This window comes from Hibiscus syriacus, unplaced genomic scaffold (genome assembly GCF_006381635.1).
Source record: "Hibiscus syriacus cultivar Baekdansim isolate YM2019G1 unplaced genomic scaffold, ASM638163v2 tig00110683_pilon, whole genome shotgun sequence".
NCBI lineage: Eukaryota > Viridiplantae > Streptophyta > Magnoliopsida > Malvales > Malvaceae > Hibiscus > Hibiscus syriacus.
The window spans coordinates 1,188,188-1,213,609 of NW_024062823.1; the positions used below are offsets into that span (position 1 = coordinate 1,188,188).

General features: G+C 34.4%; 1 pseudogene; it reads right to left on the reverse strand.

The window, feature by feature from the left end:
* Positions 1–7,876: 7,876 nt before the first annotated feature.
* LOC120138265 lies at positions 7,877–24,900 on the reverse strand (annotated as a pseudogene).
* Between the last annotated feature and the right edge of the window lie 522 nt (positions 24,901–25,422).

Sequence of the window (25,422 nt, forward strand, 5' to 3'; positions counted from 1 at the left end):
TTCCATTATAATTTATATTAAGCCATGTGCTAGATGAATTAACATTAGAATATCTATAATGGGAGAACATTTCAGCTCATCTTCTTCCTCCAAGGGCCGGCACATTCAAGGAAGAAAGGTAAGCATTTTTAGTTTCAATTTTGAAGCTATTTCTTGCGAATTTGACTAAGTGTGGTTAGGAAAAATATTCTACTTTCAATTCTCTACATTTTGACATGAATATTACTAGGGTTTCATGTTCAAATCTATCTTGAGTTGATGAAGGGGATTTTGATTCTTGTGTTTTATAGGTTTTGAAGAGTTAAGTGATTTTAAAGAATTGGTTGTAAGAAATGATGAAGAACCTAAGGATGAAGTTAAAGAAAACAGTTTGGATTTTGATTCTGTCAGTAGGTTCGAAAATTCACAAGAAAATATATAAAATTAATTTGGAGGTAATTTTTATATATTGTGTTCATATATGGATCTAGTTTTGTTTAAAACAAACGGGGATCAATTTCAAGTTGTATACAAATATATATGAATTTTTAACTGAGGAAAGGTCAGAAAAGTCGGACAGCAGAATTCTGTACAAAACAGATTCTGTTGGTGAACTTTGAAAATTCACCATAAATCGTACATAATGAATTAGAATGAGTTCTTTATATGGATAGATTCTTATTCGAGTCTAGTTTTTAACGGAAGAAACGTAATTGAATTCCAGTGTCTATATCAATACAGAATAATGATTCTTTAAGGGTAGTACGAGTTGTCTGAATTCTGGAAATTAATGGGTTGTTGTGTAAGTGTTGTATAATTTATGTACTATGCTGGAAATTGTTGTTTGAGAATTGAAATGAGTGTTAGATGTGAAATTGATTATTTTGGGAAGATTGAAATGATTGGTGATTTAAGTACAACAATTGCATAGTTGGGGTACTTAAATGTATTTATGCTTTTGTAAAAGCATTTGAATGGAAATAATTTCAATGTTGGAATTATTGGCATTAAGAATTTAAGTGGTAAAATGGTGAAGACCATTTTGGGTAAATTGGAAATGTTGGTTCCAATGTTATAAGGAATTATTAAGAGTTGAATATTTTGATAGATGATGAATTTCAAATATAGTATGGAGATATGGTGGAATGTATTTATGTTAGTAAAATACTACATATGTATTGTTATAAATTTGTGATTTATACAGATCATGGTTGATTTGCAATTGAAGCAAGTCAAGTATAAAAGGGTATATTGTGGACAATAGTGAGGCACAAATATTTTGAAAGATATAAAACTTCAAGGTGAGTGCAATACATGCATGAAATTATACATGGATGTTTTATACATCATAAGGAAGACTTGCGATAAGTCGACCTTGTTTATATCGGCATGATTTTATATCATTTTTTATAAATTAACATTGAGATGTCAGAGTATGGAATTAAAATGCATTGATCATGAAAAAAAATGTGATATTTTACCATGAATGTTTTCGGGTATGAACTGCCCAATGTTAAATTTGATAATATACTTTGCCATGAATGGATCGAATAAAGTAGACTATATGCCCAAATAAGTCATTGAGGGACAGGGTATAGTTGAAATGCCATGGAGTATAGCAGCTGCATGTTTATAATACACTTCGGTGCATATGGTGGGCACGACCTTATGTGTAATACACTTCGGTATATATGGTGGGCACGACCTTATGTGTAATACACTTCGGTGTATATGGTGGGCGCAACCTTATGTGTAATACACTTCGGTGTATATGGTGGGCACGACCTTATGTGTAGCACTATGGTGCAAATATTACTCGAATACCCAGGGTCCTTAAGGTTTAATATTGGGCTATTGGCTATGGATTATGTTTTATTGGTTAATAAATGGTAACCATGAAAATAAGCTTATGAGCTTACAGAATAATGACAAGTATATAGGAAAAATAAGCTTACGAGCTTATGGGATAAATGGTAAGAGATTTTATATTATTTTGATCATGGTAAAATATTGGATATGTTAGCAAAATGATTTTATGGAAATTTGATTTTTGATATTGAAAATCATGCATGAATTGTGTTGCACTGTTAAATGTTTTAATTGCCTAACTAAGTTTATACTTAGCGTGTGATGATTTTCACGCGTAGGTAAAAAGCAAAGAATAAGAATAAAGAGTTCAGAACGACATCAAGCATCGAGAGGTATATTTCAATATCAGTAAGACATCCTATTGTGAAATTTGATTTTAGATAGTGGCATGTAATTTGGAAATGTTTAATTTAATTGTTGAGTAAATTTTTGGGAATTTTTATAGTGATGAAAGTTTAATTTTTATGAGTTTTATATGTAATTTTCGGAAATTACTGTAGCAGTTACTGTAGCATGAACAATAACCACGTTTTAAACCAAATTTCCAGATTGTTAAAGGGGTGCCGTTTCCCTGCTACAGGGAATCGATTCCCCCACTGTTTACTGTTTGGGTACTATTCACTATTCATAAATAAAAAATATTTTGAATTAAATTGTTATAACGAAATAAAATTTTATATGATATGATATTTTTATAATATCATTTACTATTTTAAGAAAATAAATTTTAAATCGCTTTTGAACCGTAAAATGGTTTTAGAAATTCAGATAACATCTATAATTTGTATAGGTATAATTATACGGGTTGTGGGTGTTACAGTAAAGATTAATGTTGATATAAAGCTTAGGCTGACTTAGGAAGGTAATGTGTTTCAGAGTTGGCTTCTTTGGTTGAAATCATGTATCCTTAATTATGGTGTTTATTGATCTGATGTAGCAGCCGTCATGTTTCTCTTCTGGAAATGTTCACCGGTTCCCAGCCCTCGCGAGTGCCTTTTGGTTGTATAGTGCTTTATCAAGACATGTATAAGATCGTTCTTCTATGTAGTGGTTGACAATCTTCGTGTTCGAGGTGCCTTTTTAGGTTTTCAACTCGAATTCTCCTTTGGTTTCAAAACGTCATCTAAAATGTTACGTCTTGAACCGTCCTTTTATTGTTTTTCCCTATCATGCATTAAAAATTTTAGAAAACAATTTTTTGCAAATAAAATTAACCCTGAGGGGCAGAATGAAATCTAAAGATAGTCTTTCCAATTAGAAATCCTTGTATGATTAGAAGGGAATTTTCAGGCACGTAACGTAGGGTAGGGCTCACGGTTATGAAAGAAAGGATAAATATGTCCAAATAAGTGTTGAAGGGTTATTGAACCAAGGATCGATTCGTTCTGCTGTCTTCAATCTGCTCGAGTGTCTTTCATTCTCTTTTTATTTTCCTTTGGTGTTTCATGATATTCGAGTGAATTGATTTGAGTCATTCGTCTTGAAATGTTGGATTTGTTTCCTTTCTTCTTTCTTTTTTTCTTTCTTATTTTTCTTTTTTCTATTTTTCCTTTAATTTTTTCTTTAATTTTTTGTGTGTTTTTGCTATATATTTTCTTTATTTTTCCTCTCTGTGTTGTCAACTCGATTTGATCTTTGAGCGCTTCGTGTTTGGTCCATCTTGCAATATCTTCTTATCTCTTACTTTATTTCATCATGACTTGTTTCTATAACATCTGGATTGATAATCTTCACTCATGTGAGCATACATCCTTCACCTTTGCCCCCAGTGTGGAGGGTGATCCTTGTTAGGGTTGAATCAGAAAAAAAAATACTATAGGCTCAAAAGGGGATAACAAGGGATATATATATATATATATACATATATTTGAAGGGATAAATGAAACAAAACCGTTCATCATCTTATACATGGAAGTCATTGTAAAAGAGGTATCCCCAGGGGGACGAGTATTCAAGATTAACCTTATTTACTTGAAAAATGTAATTAATGCATGATAGAATTATTTCAATCATTCCCTTTATTTTTCTTCTTCCATTTTCTCATAGTATGCCCTAATTATTCAAATTCTCTTGCAAAAACTTGATCCGCAACACTTCCTTCTATCTTTCTTGTAGGAAAGGTCCTCGATATGCACCCCAGATTTATTGAGGTTGGGAAATGAATGTTGGTTATATGTCTAGGAAGGGAAATGTATGACTTTGAAGTCATAATTCTAAAAAAGGTAAAGTTATGGAAAGGTTATTTCTGTTTGGGAATGTAAAGTACATGTTAATCATTTGATAGTGAGTATATGTTATTTTAGGTAAAGAAACAGGCAATGGTTCTTTCTGCTTTGGATGGGGTATGACAGGTCTAATCTTTCCATTTATCAAAGATCCATAATTAATGAAGTAGTAAAAAAAATTAATTCATTTGATATTCGAAGAATTACAAGATTAAAACTTGATTATTTGTTCATGACTTTGGAAAATGACACAAGTTCCTTTAAAAACCCTAACAAAAAAAGTTGAGAATAAGGACAAAAACAAGTTCAAACAAAATGTAGCAAATGACGTAAAGCTCCATTATAGATGAAATGATCTATTCCTAATTTGGATGCCCCATTACTAATCAGACATATGGGTGTTTGACTAGATCTTCAGAGTTATTATAATCTAATGCCCCACTGGCTCATTAAAAGACAATGTCTCTGAACCGATCAAATTTTGTAAGTTTCTCTCTCGTACCAACAATTCTTAGTAGCATGCCCCGAACTTCACATATAGTTCTCTTCTCTAGGAATGAATGAGGTGGCCTCAATTTACCTTCAATATTTCTGTCACAAGATTCTCCGCGAGTTACCACCAGGATTTGTGATTAATGTATGCTAAGATGTAATATATATTATTTTGTGTAATCTCTTTATTAATATTGGTTCTTGGTTAATGAATGTGAAGAAAAAATGATTAAAATGTGAAAAAGTAAATACGATGTGGATGCAATGAAAATTCAATGCAAGGAGTTGACTCTGGAATGATTCCTTAGAACAACTTTTTTATATTAGAAACGAAGTTCGATTACAAGGTTTAAACATATAAAAGATAAATTTGAGCTATCTCTCCTAATTGTTGGATGCACCCAGTAAATCTAGAATCTTCCGAGCTTCTTCAGTCTTAGGCTCCAATCCTTTGCTTACAACATCCGCTTCATGTGATAAGTCAACAAGTACTAAGTCGCTCCTTGATCATGTTGAAGGTAGCTAGTGAACATATCATTTTGACGGTCATTGATGTGTGTGCCCGTCAGACCTAAGCTAGTCTGCAAACTGCCTCAATTTGTTAACTGGGACCGCTCAGACCATGTCAAAACATCTGCATCATTTTCTACCTCTTTTGAATCATTCGTTCTATATTACTAACCTTCTATATGGACATCGTTCAAGGATCAACACCATGGGATAAATTATGCAATGCAAAATAGTTAACAAAATTAAACAAAAGGATAAGAGAAAATTGGTTAGTAATCATAAATGAATTAATCGAATATAATTTGTCAGTAAAACTTACCCCACATGCTGACTACCCAATCATGCTTTAGTAGATCCTACCCAAACATGATTTCTACCCACATGCTTTGTTTATCCTAACCTCATGCCATCTAGTTCGCATGCTTATTCGAAAAATTAAACCTAACTGCATGATCTCTAGTTCGCATACATTTATTCAGGAAAACAAAATTAAATGACTCGAAAAGATTTTCCTTGTGTACTCTCCTCATGGGATTCTTATGATCTGGGTAAGGCTCTATCTGGGTTCAAAGTTTACTACATGTCGGGTTCGGTTCTAAAGTCAGAGGTCATCGAATTATCCTTTTCGGTCTCCCCTTAGGCTACCAAACCCTCAATCCTAGCCCATCACAGGTTTTAAGATCAAGTTCAATTCGAGGGGACAAACCTCCTTATGTCCACACGGAGGTGAAAATCATTACAAGGACCATAAGGCGTGAGCCCCAGGAGCGATTCACTATCCCATGTGGAGGTGAAAACAACACGAGGGAGTAGTTTCTCACTCCTACTTAAATTGGGCATAGCGGGGTTTTAGCTCATGTTATGCAAATTAAGTTGTGCAGTGTATGATGAAAAGCAAAAATAAAACAAACAACACCAAACAGAAAACTTAAAACCCTAAACAATTATTTACTCTGAAAATATTAGCAAACAGATCAATACAACTATTTAGTGGATAATTAAATTACAAACACTTATTAAGCCAAACAAGGGGTCAAAAACCAAATTAGAGCGAACTTGTAATTTTTATTTACAAAGATGATTACTTAATCGACTAATGATCTCAATCTCTAAAAATGACCCTAGCAGAGTCACCAAGCTGTCGAAACGGTCTTTTCTTGGATTACAAAAAAGAAGGTCCCATTTCGAAAATAATTTTTTTTAACGACCGATTAGTGATAAAAACATGGTTCTAGGAGTCGCCATCAATCTTTGATTAGGGTGTGATTGGGCACCCAAAAATAAATTTTCCATTTTAATAAAATATTAATTTTAATTAAAATGACAAACTTGGGGTCTGCGTTACCAAAATTTGAGTTCGGGAGTCAGTTACATGTGGGGAAGGATTAGCACCCCCACAACGCCCTAAATCGATACCTAGTCGATTAATTAATTGTCTTTGCAATAAATCTTACAAGTTCGAGTCTAATTTAATTTAAGATCTCCTAAGTAATATTCTTTGAATTTTCGGATGAAACATGATAATATTTAATTATTTCCTATCGAGAAGAATCGATCTCTCATACTTTGAAGAAATTGAGTTTTACTCCAATAGAAATAAAGAAATATTAGAATTCCATTCTAAAGTTCATTATTAATTCAAAATAATAACACCCAAAATAATTTTAAGAGTGAAAACGATAATATCTAATTATTTCCAATCGAGAATAAATGACCTTTTGTGCATTAAAACATTCATTTATTACTCCAATTGAAATAAAGAGATGTTACTATTTCATCTTAAAATTCAATATCAATTCAAGTGAAAATAATAACATCTAATGATTTCCAATCGAGAATAAATGACCTTTCGTGCATTAAAACAATTATTTGTTACCCCAATTGAAATAAAGAGATAAATATTCCGTCTAAAAAATCGATATTAATTCGAGAGAAAATGACAATATCAAATTATTTCTAATCGAGAATAAATGACCTCTTATGCCTGAAAGCAGTCATTTATTACTCTGATCAAAATAAAAGGATATTACTATTTTCATTGTCGATTCAAATGTTATTATTTTGAAAATCTATCAGAAAATACATGCAAAAATAAAACAAATAAAAAGCATACATCCAACAAACACAATTAATTAATTATTTTACCGATATTTAATGAGAATAAGGATGTTCAATTATTTAAATATATAAAGACGAGGCCTTAGATTCGTTCTAAAAGTCTTTTCTTGATAAATTTAATTAAAAGAACATTGTCTTTTTTTCAATTTCCAAATTTTAAAAATGAAATTGATTCAATTCGTGTCACTAAATGAGATAGACTTTCATTTTAAAATTATCAAAAGTAACTTTCTAATACGTTAAGATAATCACTTTACGACTATAATAAAATGATCGAATATTACCCTTAGTCAATTTATTTCGATTCGAGTCAAGCAATGCTTATGAGGATATCATGCGAGATTAATTAGGACTAAAATGAATTAAAATGCAACCAACATGCGAAAATAAAAAAAAATAAAAATAGCACTAAATCATAAATAATCAAACTAGCATGCCACAATTAAAATAAAATAAAACATGCAAGTGACTAAATAAACATTTTCAATATTACATGCTAAAAGTTATAAATAATGAAAAATAAATAATGCAAGGGGGTAAATCGAAATAAATTAAAACTACGCGGTAGAATTAAAATAAATAAAACATATATTCAAGTTTGAAATACAAACATGCAAAAATACATGGGGCTACAAAGAGAATATCCATAAAAATAAATATCATGCATAAAAAAGGGAAATTATAGAAACAATCCCTACAATGAATAACATGAAAAAAAACACACTAAACATTAAGGGACTAAATTGTGATTAAACCAAATATTTTAAGGCATGAATATAAGATGGGAAAATAACATAAACGATCCCCCTAGTGACTACTCTGCAAAAGTGCGCATAAGTTAGGGGGACTTATGTGCAATTTCCCTTAACTTACCCATATATATACTACTTTAAACGTTTATTTTTTCATTTTCAGCCGAGTTCTTAAAAAAATCCTTTTTTTCTCTCGATAGCCTCAGCCGGCCTACTGCTGGCCGCCTTGGACCACCACCGATTGCCGCACCGGCCAACGCACACGGTGATTGAAACCCCCAAACTCTCCCAAAACCAGCTAAAATCTCATATCTAGACCCGTAAACCTATATATAGGGCTAAGCTACATAAAACGGTCATAACTGAACCTAAAACTAGCCCCCACCAATCGGATTTCAACCACTTCGCGAGGTCTGGCCGTCGCAAAGATAAAACTAACCACCTTCGGTTCGAACATCCCCAGGTAACCTCTACTCTCTCTCTCAGGTTTCTTATTTTTGCATGAAAAAGTTGTACTTATTTTTTTATCACATATTTCGAAATGTAATCGTGAAATAAAAAATACCTTACAAATCTGGATTTTATTTCTTTTCTGTTTTGAAGTCAATGTCTGAACCCTTTTTACAATATAAGTTCGAGTTTATATAGAACCCCGATGCTTGCATATTTTTTCTTTTTTGAAATGGAATCATTTCAAAAAAAATGATTTTTGTGTGTGATGTTGATCTGGGTTGCTTGCTGATATGCTCTGGATTTTCTGACACTTGTAGGGCTCCGATTGGCTACAGCTTTTGGTGGCCAAGGAGTGGACGAAACGAAGGTGGCCTGGGATTGGTTTCTGTGGCGGCGAAAGATCTTTAATGTGCGACGGCAGTTACTAAAGGGGGCTAGGGTTTGGAAACACCCTAGCTACTATTGGGCCTACTTTTGGGCTTTGGGTTTGGGTTATAAATTGAGATTGGGGTTTAGGCCATATGCCCCTTTGTAATTGGGCCCAATTTAGGTTTTAATTTGGCCTGAAAAATATAAATAAAAACTTAATTAATAATAATAATAATAATATAATAATAATAATATATAAAAAAAAGGGATGAAAAATTAGTGCCGACATAATAAACTCTGACTCCATAATAGAGCGAGCAATGTACGTATGCTTTGCTAATTTCATGAGATTGCTTCTCCTCCCAAAGTAAAAATATATCCACTCATAGAGCTTATCTTATCATTATTAGAAACCCAATTGGAGTCACAATATCCCTCTAACATGGTCGGATAGCCAACAAGCTCAAGTCTCTAATCCATTGTACCATTAAGATAATTGAGTAAGCATATGAGAGCAAACCAATGCTCACCACTCGGATTGGGTATATCTAATAAGTCTGCTCACAGGGTAGGCAATATCAGGCTGAGTATAGTTCATTAAGAACATAAGACTCTCGATTAACTTAGAATATTCAATTTGGGAAACGCTACTCCCTTTATTCTTGAAAATATGTATGCTAGAGTCATAAGGTGTTTGAACATGGAGGACATCAAAGCTATCTTTAACACTTTCTCAATGTAGTGTGTTTGATTTAAAGAAAATCCATTTTCAGTTTTGGTGACTTTGACTCCCAATATCACATCAACTTCTCCAGATCAATCATCTCGACATATCATCGACATGCAAACTTATGATGACACAATCAATATTAAACATCCTCGAATACATTGATGCATCCGAACCATTCACAACAAAACGATAACTAAGAATAATTATATGACATTTCTCATACCACTGTTTAGAAGCTTGTTTAAGGCCGTAAAGAGACTTTTTGAGCATGCACACTTTGCCTTCCATACTAGATGTCTCAAAACCAGGAAGTTTCTCCATATAGATCTCCTCGTCTATATCTCTAATTAAAAAAGCATCATTTACATCCATTTGATGTACTTACAATTTCTAAATGGAGGCTAGTGCAAACAATGCACGGACCGTTGAGATTTTTGTCACGGGATAATAAGTATCGAAGAAGACTAAACCAAACTTTTGAGTGAACCCTTTGACAACTAGCCTTGTATTTTATCGTTGGATCGAACCATTTGGTCTGATTTTTTTCTGAAAGACCCACTTTTTGCTGATCAATTTGAATCCTCTAGTCAAGTCCACCAATTCCCAAGTATGATTAGACATTATCGAATCTAGTGTATCCTTAATCGCATCTTTCCAGAAACTAGCGTCGATCGACCTCATAGTATCCTCCTCAGTCTTCGGATCATCATTAATTAGAAAGACTTGAGCTATCGGATCGGACAAGGTTTCTAAACCATTTATCTCATAAATACAGGAAGTTATGAAATCTGGTCCAAAAGAGGTTTCAGTTATATGTTTAGCTTCTTCTAAGTTCGAATTTAATTTATTGAATAGACATAGCAGGTACACTAGAAGAAGTGGATGTAAGGTTTTCTATTTGTGTTTCTTCATTTAGTTTAGATTTCTTTAAAGGAAAATAATCTTCAAAGAAAATGACATCTCTCGACTCACAAATAGAATGGTCATGCATGAACATGAATTTATATGTGGCACTGTTTGTTGCATACCCCTTAAAAACACAACATCAATGGTCTTAGGTCCAATGGTGAACTTCTTGAATTCTGAAAATCCTACTTTATCCAGACACCCTTACACTTTAAGGTATTACAAATTTGGTGCATATACTTTCCACAGTTCATATGGAGTGGAATCTAATTTATTACGAGGAACTTGGTTCAAAATGTGATTTGCATATAGATTGGCTTCCCCCCACATGTTGTCAGACAACCTAGAACCTATCAAAAATGAGTTCATAATTTCTTTTAAAGTTCTATTTTTCCTTCCGGTTATACCGTTCTTTTGAGGAAAATAATGAGCGGAAGTTTTGTGAATTATGTCATTCCTCTACACACACCTCTTTTAATAAATTCAATTTGTATTCACTACCTCCATTAGATCTAAGTCCTTTGATTCTCCTATCTAACAGATTCTCAACTTCTACCTTAAAATAAGAAAGAAGTTTTTAGCCTCGTTTTTAGTTCTAAGGAGATAAACCTTTGTGTATCTTGAGTAATCATCTACGAATGCATATAATAGGTTTCCTCATTTACTTTCAGTGTTTCTAAAGTCTGTTAGATCTGTATGCTTAGAAACAATGTTAAAGTGAGGTTTAACATGCTTGTCTTCTACACAAATTTCACATTTTTTAACGCTAGTTAAGTTTAGTTTATACATAAAATTCATTTTTCATTAATTTCTTTAAAGCGTGAATGTTAACGTGTCCTAATCTAGCATGCCACATATCAACAGATTCAATCATATAAGCAGAAGTGGTAGCTTTATTTTCATTAAGTTGAGTATCTATGACAAATTAACCCCCGTTCAGAAAACCTTTTCAACATTATCACCATTACGGAAGAGTACAAGTTCATTTGCCTCAAAAACTAACTTAATGTCTGCCTTATTCAAAAGTTTGTCACTTAATGGATTTTCTTTATTGAATAGACATAGCAGGTACACTAGAAGAAGTGGATGTAAGGTTTTCTATTGTGTTTCTTCATTTAGTTTAGATTTCTTTAAAGGAAAATAATCTTCAAAGAAAATGACATCTCTCGACTCACAAATAGAATGGTCATGCATGAACATGAATTTATATGTGGCACTGTTTGTTGCATACCCCTTAAAAAGACAACATCAATGGTCTTAGGTCCAATTGTGAACTTCTTGAATTCTGAAAATCCTACTTTAGCCAGACACCCTTACACTTTAAGGTATTACAAATTTGGTGCATATACTTTCCACAGTTCATATGGAGTGGAATCTAATTTATTACGAGGAACTTGGTTCAAAATGTGATTTGCATATAGATTGGCTTCCCCCCACATGTTGTCAGACAACCTAGAACCTATCAAAAATGAGTTCATAATTTCTTTTAAAGTTCTATTTTTCCTTCCGATTATATCGTTCTTTTGAGGAAAATAATGAGCGGAAGTTTTGTGAATTATGTCATTCCTCTACACACACCTCTTTTAATAAATTCAATTTGTATTCACTACCTCCATTAGATCTAAGTCCTTTGATTCTCCTATCTAACAGATTCTCAACTTTTACCTTAAAATAAGAAAGAAGTTTTTAGCCTCGTTTTTAGTTCTAAGGAGATAAACCTTTGTGTATCTTGAGTAATCATCTACGAATGCATATAATAGGTTTTCCTCATTTACTTTCAGTGTTTCTAAAGTCTGTTAGATCTGTATGCTTAGAAACAATGTTAAAGTGAGGTTTAACATGCTTGTCTTCTACAAAAATTTCACATTTTTTAATGCTAGTTAAGTTTAGTTTAGACATAAAATTCATTTTTCATTAATTTCTTTAAAGCGTGAATGTTAACGTGTCCTAATCTAGCATGCCACATATCAACAGATTCAATCATATAAGCAGAAGTGGTAGCTTTATTTTCATTAAGTTGAGTATCTATGACAAATTAACCCCCGTTCAGAAAACCTTTTTCAACATTATCACCATTACGAAAGAGTACAAGTTCATTTGCCTCAAAAACTAACTTAATGTATGCCTTATTCAAAAGTTTGTCACTTATTAAATTTCTACACATGGAAGGTACATACAGGACATTATTAAGCACTAAAGTTTTACCAAATGTCGACTTGAGTAAAATCTTACATTTTCCTAGCACTTCAGAGTTGTTAGAGTTCCCCATGTACACACTTTTACTATTGCTCTCATCCTCAAACTCAGTGAAAAACTCCTTTGAAAAATTCAATTTCTTAATGAAAAAGGGGGAGCTGAACATTTTCATATATTTTCCAACAATTGGTAACAGTTGGTGTCTTTTTCATTAAACATTTTATTAAGGGGGGTTTTGCTAAAAACAATTTTCAAATGTTTTGTTATATCAAAAAGGGGGAGATTGTTGAACTAAGTTTTGATATAACAATTATGGCAAAATGTTTTTGGACTTGAATTAAATTTATTCAAAGTTTTCAAATATAATTGAAAGTCCATTTACAAGATGAATTGAGCAAACATTACAAGAAGTATTGATACTATTCTTTTCAGTATCGATACCACATGAATGGGTTTCGATACCCTACATGTAGTATCGATACCTTAGGCAAAGGTAGTACCGATACCATCAAGGTAATACCAATACTACCATGAAGGTTCAAAACATCGAATGCAAAATGGGTACCGATACCATGCAAGGGTATCAATACCATAGTACAAGTAGTACCGATACCCCTTAGGCAGTATCGATACTACAAGGCTCCAACGACTAGTTAAATTTGAAATTAACAAAGGTAGTATCGATATCCTATAAAGGAATACTTATACTTCTTGTTCTGGATAACCTTATTTTGCAGAAAATTAATTCCCAACGGCTACAAAATATCCTCAAAGGCTAGATACGACTTCAAACTCATTTTAAGCTATAAAAACAAGATAAAGACACTTGAAGAAAAGAGAGAACAACTATCCAAGCAATCAAACACAAGAGAAGAAGTTTTTCATTCTTATTTTCCTTTCTCTTGTAAATATTTTGTTCTTGTGAGCTTAATTCTTGTAAACATCTACCTTAGAGAGGTTTTCTTGTTTACATTTTCTTTTATTTTGAAGGGGTTTTGGTTCTAGCTAAGCCTGCTAAAAGCTAGGAAAAGGTTCTAGTTTAACCCGTGAAAAACTAGGGAGTTTGAAAAGGTTATCTCTTTGTCCTATAATAAGAAAGAACAAATTAGTGAATTTGTTGGAAAATCCTTCGTGAGGAGCTAAGGTAGTGGATGTAGACTTGGTTGAGAATTCAAACCATTATAAATCACTGTGCAATTTTCTATCTTTCAATCTCCTTACTCACTAAACACAAAAACCAACTCGACCCCTCTTGGCAAACCCATTCGATTATCGATTCGATGTTCTGAAAGTCCCAACACTTTTACCTCAAAAATAGATTTTGGATTGGATGATGTTATGGTCTACCATTGGGATTATAGAATCAATTGATTCAAATTCCCTTGAACACACTTAGCGAATGGTACGCTAAGTGAAATTGGGATCGAGTTCGACTTTCATAGAGAAAGCATAATTCGAGTCAGGTTTTCCAAGCACTTTTAAACTGTTTTAAGTTAATAACGATAGTCGAGTTAATACGAACAAGGATTACGATTCCTAAAATAGATTTGGGAAAGTAAATCACCAAAGAGGAAAATGAGCTACAAGGATTGAACCTTGCGGACTCAAATCGGCATTTAACTGGAGGAAAAATCCTATTCAATGATCGATTGGAATTTGAGGCATGCGAAAGCCTAAGGCTAATTTCGTCGTATGGTTTTTAATTTTACTTTTTTTGATTCTTTATCTTCATTTGAATCATTTTTTCTTATTCAATTTCTCAATAAACCCCCTTTTTACTTTACCTATATTTTTTTGGCCTAGATCAAAGATCAAGAACAATCGTTTCAGCATATTCTTTAGTCCTTGTGGATCGACCCTTTTTCTCTCTATACTATTTTATTTATTTTTAATGAGATTAAGGATAAATTTATTTGACAGTGAAAACGACGTGTTGTCATTCATAATAAGTTTGTGAATTTCCATTTGGGCACTTCGGTGCAATGAATGTACCTTGTATTGTCATTTGACATACATTGGGTAAAATAAAGGATAATTGGAAAAATACTGATAAATAGGTATGTTGGGCATACTAAAATGGTTTCAATGAGTATGTGAAGGAAACTTGGGTTACTATAATTGTTTTAATTATTCTTATTAATTTATATGATTTAGTTTATATTTTGATAGTCAAGATACCCTTGTGTATGAATTTCACTTCATTTATATTTTTATGCCTCACTAAGTAAATACTTAGCGTGTGTTGATTTTACACGTAGGTATTAGTAAAGACTAGACGAGTAAGGAGTGCAACAGAGATCATCAATCCAAGCTTGACTCATCAGTAACTGTAGGACAATTATGTCTACTTTTGATAATTAGATGGCATGTATTGGACTTATAAAAATGCTCTGGAATGTATTTGTCTTACGATTATTTTAATATGTTATAACCTTAAGATAATTTTATCTACTGGAAGTTAACAAGCTTTTATTTTTATTACACTAAAATGTTTTATTAATGGAACACAATTTTATGGGTTACAAATAAAGAAATAGTTTTTAAAAGTCAGGTGACACCTGTAACTTGTATACGGAAACGTATATGGGGAATGGGTGTTACATTTATTGGTATCATAGTTACAGGTTTAGCCGATTCTCGACTGAAACCGAGTTTAATTAACTTAAAAAGGTTGCATACCACTAAGATTTTCAAGGTTACTGATATGGTGTCGTTAGAGTGTAATTGATGTCACTCCTTACTAACTTGAGTGTTATTATTATGTATGTCCTATTATATGTCAGAATCTTCGAACTCACGAAGAGAGGCTGAACAAGAAATTAGAGAAGGATTGGGTAGCGAAAGTTATGAGGCTAATAGTGAGCATCCGATTCCATCTGAAACGCTAGTGTACCTACATATCAGGGATGACGTGCTTGAGTTTAGAGCTTTTATGCAAGCTGTCAATGCCATTTTGACTCGATTATAACCTCCTCTATCTCCCCCTGCTCCTCCAACACCGCGCATGTTGATTCCAAAAGAGCTGAAAAGTTTGGGAGCTCCTGAGTTCAGGGGAGAAGAGGATGAAGGTCCTATGGAATATTATTTATGGTTAAATGATGTTATGGTACTGCTTGAAAGTCTTCACTTTCTGGATTCTGAAAAGTTGGGTAGAGTTGTATCTTTACTTCAAGGATCAGCTCGAGTGTGGTGGTCAAATACTACGATGTATGAACCACTAGAGCAAATGACTTGGCAGTTCTTTCAGGAGGAATTTAAGAACAAGTATATTGGTGAGAAGTTTAGGCGGGCGATGTTATTGAAGTTCCTTAATTTGAAATAAGGTGATTGAGTAGTGCATGAGTACAAGGCTGAGTACAACAAGCTGAGCCATTTTTCTATTGAGGTAGTTCCCAATGACAAGGCTCGACATGATTGGTTCATCAAAGGTTTGAGGCCAAAATTGAAAGAGATGATGTAGGCTTTGAACATGCCTAGCCTGCAAGAAGTTATAAACCGAGCTAAGGCTATTAAAATAGCTCAAGAGGAGACTCAAGCAGCGGAGCAGAGTATGCAGACGGGAAAAAGAGTTAAACCATCTTCAACTTTCCATCATGCTAAGAGAGGCAAGGGCTTGAGTTCCCGATATATTGATAGAGATGGTTCTGCTACAGCTTCACAGAAAATTAAACAATCATAGTCTTTTACTACTAGCTCGAGTAAAGCAATTAGAGAAAGAACTACTCCATATCAAACATGTGGTAAATTTCACCTTGGAGTATGTAGATTTTTCAATGGAGCTTGTTTCTAGTGTGGTGAAACTGGTTACTATGCCAAAATTGTCCTAAGAAATCTAGGGATAATTTAGCGTAATTTGAGAGATCGGTGGTAACTTCTAATAAAATAAGAGATAAAGGTAGATCCAGAGGACAATCAGAGTCATTGTCGCGATAAGAGACTCGGGGAGTAGCCAGAATTTACAATATTAAGACTAATTAGGACTATGATGATCAGAAAATCTTAACAGGTACATTCCATCTTTTTGATGAACCTATATTTATTTTGGTTGACCCTGTTCTACACATTCATACATTAGTACAAAGTTGGTTAGAGATAGAGGAATTCCTTTTAAAACCAATTTTTAGTGAGATGATAGCGGTAAAGCCTATGGGTCATATTACAATAGCAACGCGGGTATATAGAAAATGCCCGATAAAGATTCAAGGGTTTGTGCTCCCGAAAAACTTGATGGAGTTGCCCTTCGATGAGTTTGAAATAATTTTGGGCATGAATTAGTTGTCTCCACATCATGGATGGGTTGATTGTCGTAAGAATCGATTATTTTTTAAGGATGCGGAAGGCTCAGAAATCGTAGTGATTGATGAAAAAGCGAAATCACCATCCAATGTTATATCATCCATGACTGCAAAGAAGATGTCAAAAGGGTGTATATCTTTCCTAGCTAACGTAGTAGACACTCGAATTTCAGAAGCGAGACTAGTTGATGTTCCAACAATTAGGGAGTTTCTGGGTGTTTTTCTAAAAGAGTTACCAGGATTACCCCTCCAGATCACAAGGTGGAATTCTAGATTGAGGTTTACCCATGTATCGAACATGTTTCTATGGCTCCATATAGAATGGATCCAACGGAGTTAAGAGAATTATAAGCCCAATTTCAAGAGCTACTCGATAAGGGATTTATCATACCTAGTGTTTCTCCTTGGGGAGCACCTTTGCTTTTTTTTTAAAAAATGACGGGTCTATGAGATTATGCATCGACTACCATCAGCTAAATAAAGTAATGATAAAGAATAAGTATCATTTTCTGAGGATTAATGATCTATTCAATCAATTGAAATGAGCAATAATGTTCTATAAGATATACATGAGGTCTGGGTACCACCAATTAAAGATTAAAGAGGATGATATTTCAAAAACAACTTTTCAAACTCGGTATGGACATTATGAATTTGTGGTAATGCCATTCGGTTTGACTAATGCTCCTGCAATATTTATGGACTTGATGAACTGAGTATTCCAGCCTTATTGGATCAATTCGTGGTGGTATTTATCGATGTTATTTTGGTTTATTCCAAGTCAAGAGATGAGCATGATGTTCATCTTCGTGTTGTTCTCCAGACACTTCAAGAGAAGAAGTTGTATGCCAAATTATCCAAGTGTGAATTTTGGTTAGCTGAGATTGCTTTCCTTGGTCATGTAGTCTCCGCAGAAGATATCAGAGTAGATCCCAAAAAGATTCAAGCTATAGTGGATTGGCAACCCCCCAAAGAATATTCATAAAGTTTGAAGTTTCTTGGGGCTTGTTGGTTATTATAGATAGTCTGTGAAGAACATCTCAATGTTAGCTTCACCGCTAACTAAGTTGTTACAGAAAGATGTGCCTTTTGTTTGGTCGGAGAAATGCCAAAAAAGTTTTGAAATATTAAAGAGAATCATAACAGAGGCCTCAATGTTTGTACAACCTAAGTCGGGTAAAGACTATATAATCTTTAGTGATACATCTTATAATGGGTTGGGATGTGTGCTTATGCAAGATGGAAAAGTTGTGGCTTATGCCTCAAGACAATTGAAGAATCACGAAAGAAATTACCCGACACATGAGTTGGAATTAGTAACAGTTATGTTTGCTTTAAAAATTTGGCGTCATTATCTGAACGGTGAGCGTTGTCATATTTATATAGATCACAAGAATCTAAAGTATTTGTTGAATAAAAAAGAACTGAACTTAAGGCAGATTAGATGGATCAAACTTTTAAAAGATTATGATGTGATCATCGATTATCATCCAGGTAAGGCTAATATGGTAGCTAATACACTTAGTCAAAATACTTTTGCAGCTCTACGGGCTTTGGATATACATATGTCTCTAAAGGAATATGATGCCTTAATTGTTGAGCTTAAGTTAAAGCCGATGCTCTTGGATTGGATAAAAGAGTTACAAGGACAAGATATAAAATGCTTGGCAAGAATAGCGCAAATAGAAAAATGTAAGGCTAAAGGCTTTGAAATGAGGATCGATGTATGTTTATATTATCTTGGAAGACTTTTCATTCTAGATAATGAAGAATTGAGGAAATATATTTCTCTGAGGCACATTATAATCCTTTGACGATGCACCCAGGCTAGAATAAGATGTATTAAGATATAAAGAGTCGTTATTGGTGGTCTGGCATGAAAAGAGTTATATCAGAGTTTGTTGCAAGATGTCTGACATGTCAGCAAGTGAAAGCTGAACATCAAGTACCTTCCGGATTCCTACAACTGATATCCATTCCCGAGTGGAAGTTGGAACGAGTTACAATGGATTTTATTTTGGGGTTACATTTGTTACCCAGTAAAAAGGACTCAATATGGGGTAATTATAGATAGATTGACCAAGACAACTTACTTTATTCTAGTTTAGGTAAATTACTTTAGGATAAATATGCGGAATTGTATATAAAATAGATAGTTCGGCTATATGGAGTGCCTATATCGATAGTGTCTGATCGAGACCCACGGTTTACTTCAAAATTCTGGAAGTCTTTGCATGAGGCATTGGGTAATCGATTGAATTTCAACACAACCTTTCATCCATAGACAGATGGGCAGTCAGAACGAACTATTCAGGTATTGGAGGATATGCTAAGGGAATGTGTGATTGAGTTCAAAGGATCATGGGGAAGGTATTTTCCTTTAGCAGAATTTGCTTACAATAATAGTTATCAATCGAGTATTAAGATGGCTCCGTATGAAGCCTTGTTTCTCTTTTGAATTTCTTTTTCTTTTCTTTTTTTCTGATTCTTCTTTTTGTCTTTTTCTTTTCTTTTTGCACTCCAGTTTGTTGAAGGAGTCTTTCTTCTGTTTTCTTTTGCTTTGCACGCCAATGACACTTATGTTGTCAATCCAACTATGGTCTGATTACCGCTTGATGTAAGGCGAATCTAGACGCTTTGATGGAAGAGAGTAGATAGCCTTATTGTGTCCCGATCTAGGATTGACAAGTACTGATGTCCTTGAATTTATAAGTTTGGGCTGCAAAATAAGATAAGAAAAGAATGATTAATAATGGAATTAATAAAGGGGATAATAATATAAGTAATGAAAATAAATAATAAGAATGAAATGAAATAAAGAATGGATAGAGATGGCTACGGAATGATGGAAGAGATGGATGATGGTGATGATGAAATGGCAATGGTGGTGATGTTGTATCTCAAACACGCCAAAGAGGAAACTATGCTATGAAGCACAATCCCGGTCTTCACAAACTTGCTTGAGGTGTGTGATAGTGTATTCAACCCACTAGATATTAATCTAGGAATTTAGGAATCAAGATGGAAGGAATGACGCCACAAGTATAGAAACTATACTTGTTTAATCGATAAAGTTCACAAAGAACTTTGAAGAGAAATAACTCACAAGAGTATATTTTATATAAGAGATGAGATGCTTACAAATGAAATGAACTAGCCTATTTATAGTTTTTCAAAGGGTTTAGGCCGAATAGACACATGATGGTTCGGCCAAGGTTGAAACCCCTTTGAAAATACATGATTTTTGATGAAAATACATGATTTTTTATGAAAATACATGCTCTTTGCCGAATGGTTATGTGTTGTTTCGGCCCTAAGGATGATTTGAATGTATTTGGAAGTTATTTGGGTGCCAAAATGGAGAGGAATGAGTCTTTGGCCGAATAGGAAGCATCCCTTGGTGTTTTGCACCTATTTGATGTCACATGGAGTGCACATGCTTGAATGATGCACATGGCAGCCTACTTGAACGCACATGGGTCTTCTTGCAAGGCTTTGGTGAGGTTGCAACCATAGGATGATGTCTTGAAGTCCATGGGCAGCCTAGAGATGAACTAGCTTCAAGGTAAGCTAGGTGAGTGTCTTGGTAACTAACTAGGTAAGTTATAGCTTGATGAACTCAAGCTAGTTAGCTTTGCTCTTCTCAGCTACTCTCCCAGCTACTTCCAGCTACTTTTAGTCCACTTTTCAACAATTTGGTCCAAAGATCTCTTCCAACTAAGTTCAGCTACATGCTAGCTCCTCCAACTAAGTTGAAGCTCCTTAAGTGATGAAATGAGCTGCCATAATATTCAAGAGCTAGTGTGAGCTGCTATGCTTATCCTTTTAGCTAACCCAACTACCATAATATGCCCTGCTTTGTGTTTCACCTATAGGAATTAACAAACAAACCAAGTAAGCAATGTGTGAGCTTATTTAAGGTAAAATGCATGCTGTCGTGAGGTGTTTGAGTGATATAAGCTATGAATGATCATCTAGAAGCTAAGATAACATGTATATAAGCTAGATAAAAGGCATAGGACGTTCATGAGCTTTAAGAAAACATATATGAGCTAGAAAATAGATGCATGCATGCAAATGAGCTAAAGAATCATGGATTTAAAGCTAGTGAGCTAATGTAAACATAACATGAGCTAGAATAACATGACATGAGTTAATGAATGAATGAATACATGCTGCCATGATATGTAAATGATATACAAACATAATAAATGAATCTAAAACATACGTAAGACATAATATAAAGCTAAGTAAAAATGTGAAAACATATGTTATACGTGAAAATCATATAATATGCAAGTGAATGATAACATATGATTATTCAAGCATAGTTTAAAATGCAAATGTATGCTCATAATAATATATATAGTATATAAATGAGTAAATATAATATAAAGTAAGGAAGAACTCCCTTAGATTGATTTTGATGGATCTTCAATGATGTGAGTATGTCATGCAAAAAGTTGGTGCTAGACAGGATCACATCAAAAATGTTTTATTAATGGAACAAAATTTAAAGGGTTACAATTAAAAAATGGTTTTTAAAAGTCAGGTGACACCTGTAACTTGCATACGGAAACGTATATAGGGAATGTGTGTTACACTTTCCAATGGCAATGACAGTTGCATCGGATCGACATAAGGCAATACGTCATCTCTAGTAGCAGCAGTATCAGTGGCTGTCGGGATCACCAACGAGGTTGGTGGAGGCTTGAGCAGCACGTAATCAAGGTCAAGATGCTTGAAGAATATAAGAATGCAGTGGGACCACCTTCGATAATTGTTTCCGTCGAGCGCATCTAGCTTTGATAAATCTAGAATCAACTTGCTAAGTGGTGTTGACATTTTGCAATATATCGAGAGAATTTCGTTTCTAAATTGTTAGAAATATGGACTGGAAAATCACACCGTTAGCACTAAATGGGACTAATAAATTTAAAGGAAAAAATTGAAATCCTTAACTGTGTCGTGGTGGAACCACTGCCTTAGAAACGAATTCGCCCCGATATGTGTAATCGCCCAATAGGCGATAGTCCCTCGAGGTTAACATGGTCGCTCCAATTTTGTACACCCATAATCGGAGTGGATTGCTCCTTAGCTCGCCAAAATCTCTTAGTAGCCGTGAGAGGTTTTAAGAGAACTGTTTGAGAGTGAATTGAGTGAGTTAGAGTGAAAATGAACTCTCTATTATAGGTTGTATGCAGGGGTATTTTCATCCAACGTAGATGATATATAAATCTGATTTTATTTCTACATTAATTCATTGTATGAAGTTGTTATACAAACGAATGAACCTGGCCTCAATTATGTCCAGGTTCATGGATATAAATCCAGCACTTTGTAACTCATGCAATAAATCTATGTGACTCTTGCAATAAAGTTTTGTAACTCTTGCATTAAACCTGTAACAGAACTCTTGCATTAAACCTGTAACAGCTCAATAAAAGTCCTGAACATAGTTTGAATATTGTCTAGGTTCATCCAACGTTTTACAGACTTGAATTTCAAAAACTCACTGTTTGAATTTTAATTTCAGAAACTAATACAACTAAAAATAGATGTTACTCTCTGCAAATTTAAAATTTTAACAGACCATTTGAGCTTATAAATATTATACATATTCTTTCACATTTTTTTCATTTGATCTTTCAGAGAAAAATTCTTTATGAATTTTCTCTAAAAAAATAAAATAGCCTATAAATATCAGACATATTCTTTCACATTTTTCATTACACGACTATGAGACGAGACGGACTGCGGCGGCGTGCAAAAAACGCTCTTGTTCTCTATCACTCGATAAGGGATATTCCTAAAATTTGAACAGAGTATTTGAGCCTATAAATATCGGACATATTCTTTTACATTTTTTCATTTGATCTTTCAGAGAAAATTCTTTACGAATTTTCTCTAAAAATTAAAATAGCCTATAAATATCAGACATATTCTTTCATTCCACAACCAAGAGACGAGACGGACGGCTAAAAATCCCCTTATTCTCTATCACTCAACATGAAAGTGGAGAATGTAAACCTTAAATACTCAATCCTAATGTATTTCCCACTCAATGTGGGATTGAACATTACCAACATGTAACTCGTAAGCGTCCATTAGTGGAAAAAGAGAGGGATCCAAAGATGGGTGTTGAAGACACTAATCAGATACTTAAAGTAGGAAAAGACGAAGGTTTTCTGTACCTCAGACCAAGTATAGAACCCTTTGATCAACATTTCAGAAACAACAATTTTAGTCAGATTCCCTTTATTTCGCTTTCATCGATTACCTCTCTCTTTTGGATTATATCTCCTTTAGTTCTCTTTTTGTTTGCCTGATTCATGATAATGGAGATTATGAGTAAATCTCTTTTTGTATTGGGTTTTGAGCAGGGATGGAAATACAAAGCATGGGTATACGTATCATCCTTTAATGAAGTAATCAGAGAAAGCCCTAGAGAAATTTTCAAAGAGGTAGCTATATAGCAGGAGACTTGCTCAGCTTTCCCTTTCCCACTTTCCTCATTTTGAAACTGAAAGGAAAGTAATCAGTGTTCAGTCTGTGCTTCTTCTCTCTCCTGTATTAATTCAAGTATATATACGAAACTGGAACACACAGACAAGAGAATCGTGAATAAAGGGAAAAAGAAAGAGTATGAGCAATAATGCACCAATGAGAAACTGAAGAAGAAACATCAAAGAAAAAGGATTTTGAACTTGTTTGCATCTTCTTCACTGTTACCAAAACTCACCTGCATTGATATGGCTAAGCTAGTGGGGGAGACACTTAAATTATGTACACGAGTCACGAGCAAAAACTAAAAAAAAGAAAAAGTTCAAAAAGGAAGATGAAATATTCTTGAATGGATATGAATGGGAACTAACATGTATAAGGAGGCATAAGATTCAACCCTATATCATCTTTTTTCAAGACCAGACGTGCCTTGTTAGTCTCCATGTTAGCTGCACCATACTCAGGGTGCAATCTCTTCTTGGATTGTAGAGGCACACCAAAGAGCTTTGTTCTGCAACTATTGCTGCTTGGTTCTTCAAGAATTGTCAAAGCGCTCAGAGAGGTAGCACTTGGAGAGTTCAAAGCCTGAGCCTGTTGGTTTGGACTATTCGGATAATACCCAAGATGCTGGTTAAAAGGAGTTGCGGATGGAGGGCCACAATGAAGTAAAGGAAAGTATGAATTGCTGGGATTGACCGCTTAACATGGTTTGAACGAAGTAGATAATATCATTGTACAGCTTTTTCATATGTGCAAGTTCAGACGTCAGCAAATCGTTGCTTCTTCTTAGCCTCTCATTGTCCTCTGATAAAGCTGTGACCGAGCTGTTATAACCTCCACCAAAGCCGCCACCGCCAACAACAAACGAGACACCAGCCGGTGAAGAAAGTGGTGGCGAGTCATACCAGTTGGCTTGCTCATCTGAGTTAGCCGGAGAGATGCTGACTCGGCTAGGAAATGGAAAGAAACCAGGGGCATTAACCAAAGGAGAATGAAGATGGTGGTGGTGGTTTACCACTTGTGGCTGCGCAGTTTTTCTTCTATGGATCTCACAAAGCAAGTGTTTCTCTCCTTTCTTGAAGAACTCATTCGCGAACTCCCACCTATCTGGTACAATCTTCCTAAACCCTAACGCCATTAATAAAAATAAAAACCAAACACCCAGATCAGTTAAGAGACATTAAAGGTAAAAGATCAAGTAGTAGAGGAAAAAGCCTAAAAGGTTGAGCTTTGAGTACATATGTGTTGAGTTGTCTGACAAAGCTGGAGAAATTGTTGTGCTTGAAGTAATTAGGAAGAAGATCACGAGCGAACTCAGGAGGTCTCCAAACGACGAAAGTGGTGTCGTCTTCACCCCATGAAACTATATGGTCGGTGGCGGGATCTTCTACGAGTTGGTAGGTCTTAGAAAGGAATGGTGCCAGCACTGATTTGTGAGAGTCTAGTGATAGTAATATCCCTTCACAATTGTCAAGCATGAGAGCCATTAAAAGATGAAGCAAGAAGGGAAAATAGAGCAGGAGATAGTGAAGAAAGAAAATGGAGGGGGTGTGAGAAAATGAGTTTGCAATATTGGATTAGTGTTTTTATTTTGGGGTATTACAATATGTATACTGTAAACACCCTTTTTGTCCGGGTTTTTTTTTCCGTTATTTTATTATTATTATTATCGTCTATTATTTATTATATTTATTATTACAATTTTTGCAGGCCTAATCCCTAAGCCCAATTCAGATTACAAAAGCCAATTGGCCCAATCCCGGAGCCCAACAACCCATCAGATTAGGGTTTCAAACCCTAAATCAGATTAGGGTTTCAAACCCTAAAACCAATTAGGGTTTCAAACCCTAATCCCCTACTCAGCCGCCACTTCTGTTTGGAGTTCCAGCCGCCGTGTGACTCCTCAGCTTCCCGGACGCCGCCACCATCACTGTTCCGGCCTGACCCCAACTGTTCCACTATTGTCATCTACAGCAAAGCCAATCAAGAAAATGCATCATATACAGTTCAATCTCACAAAATCT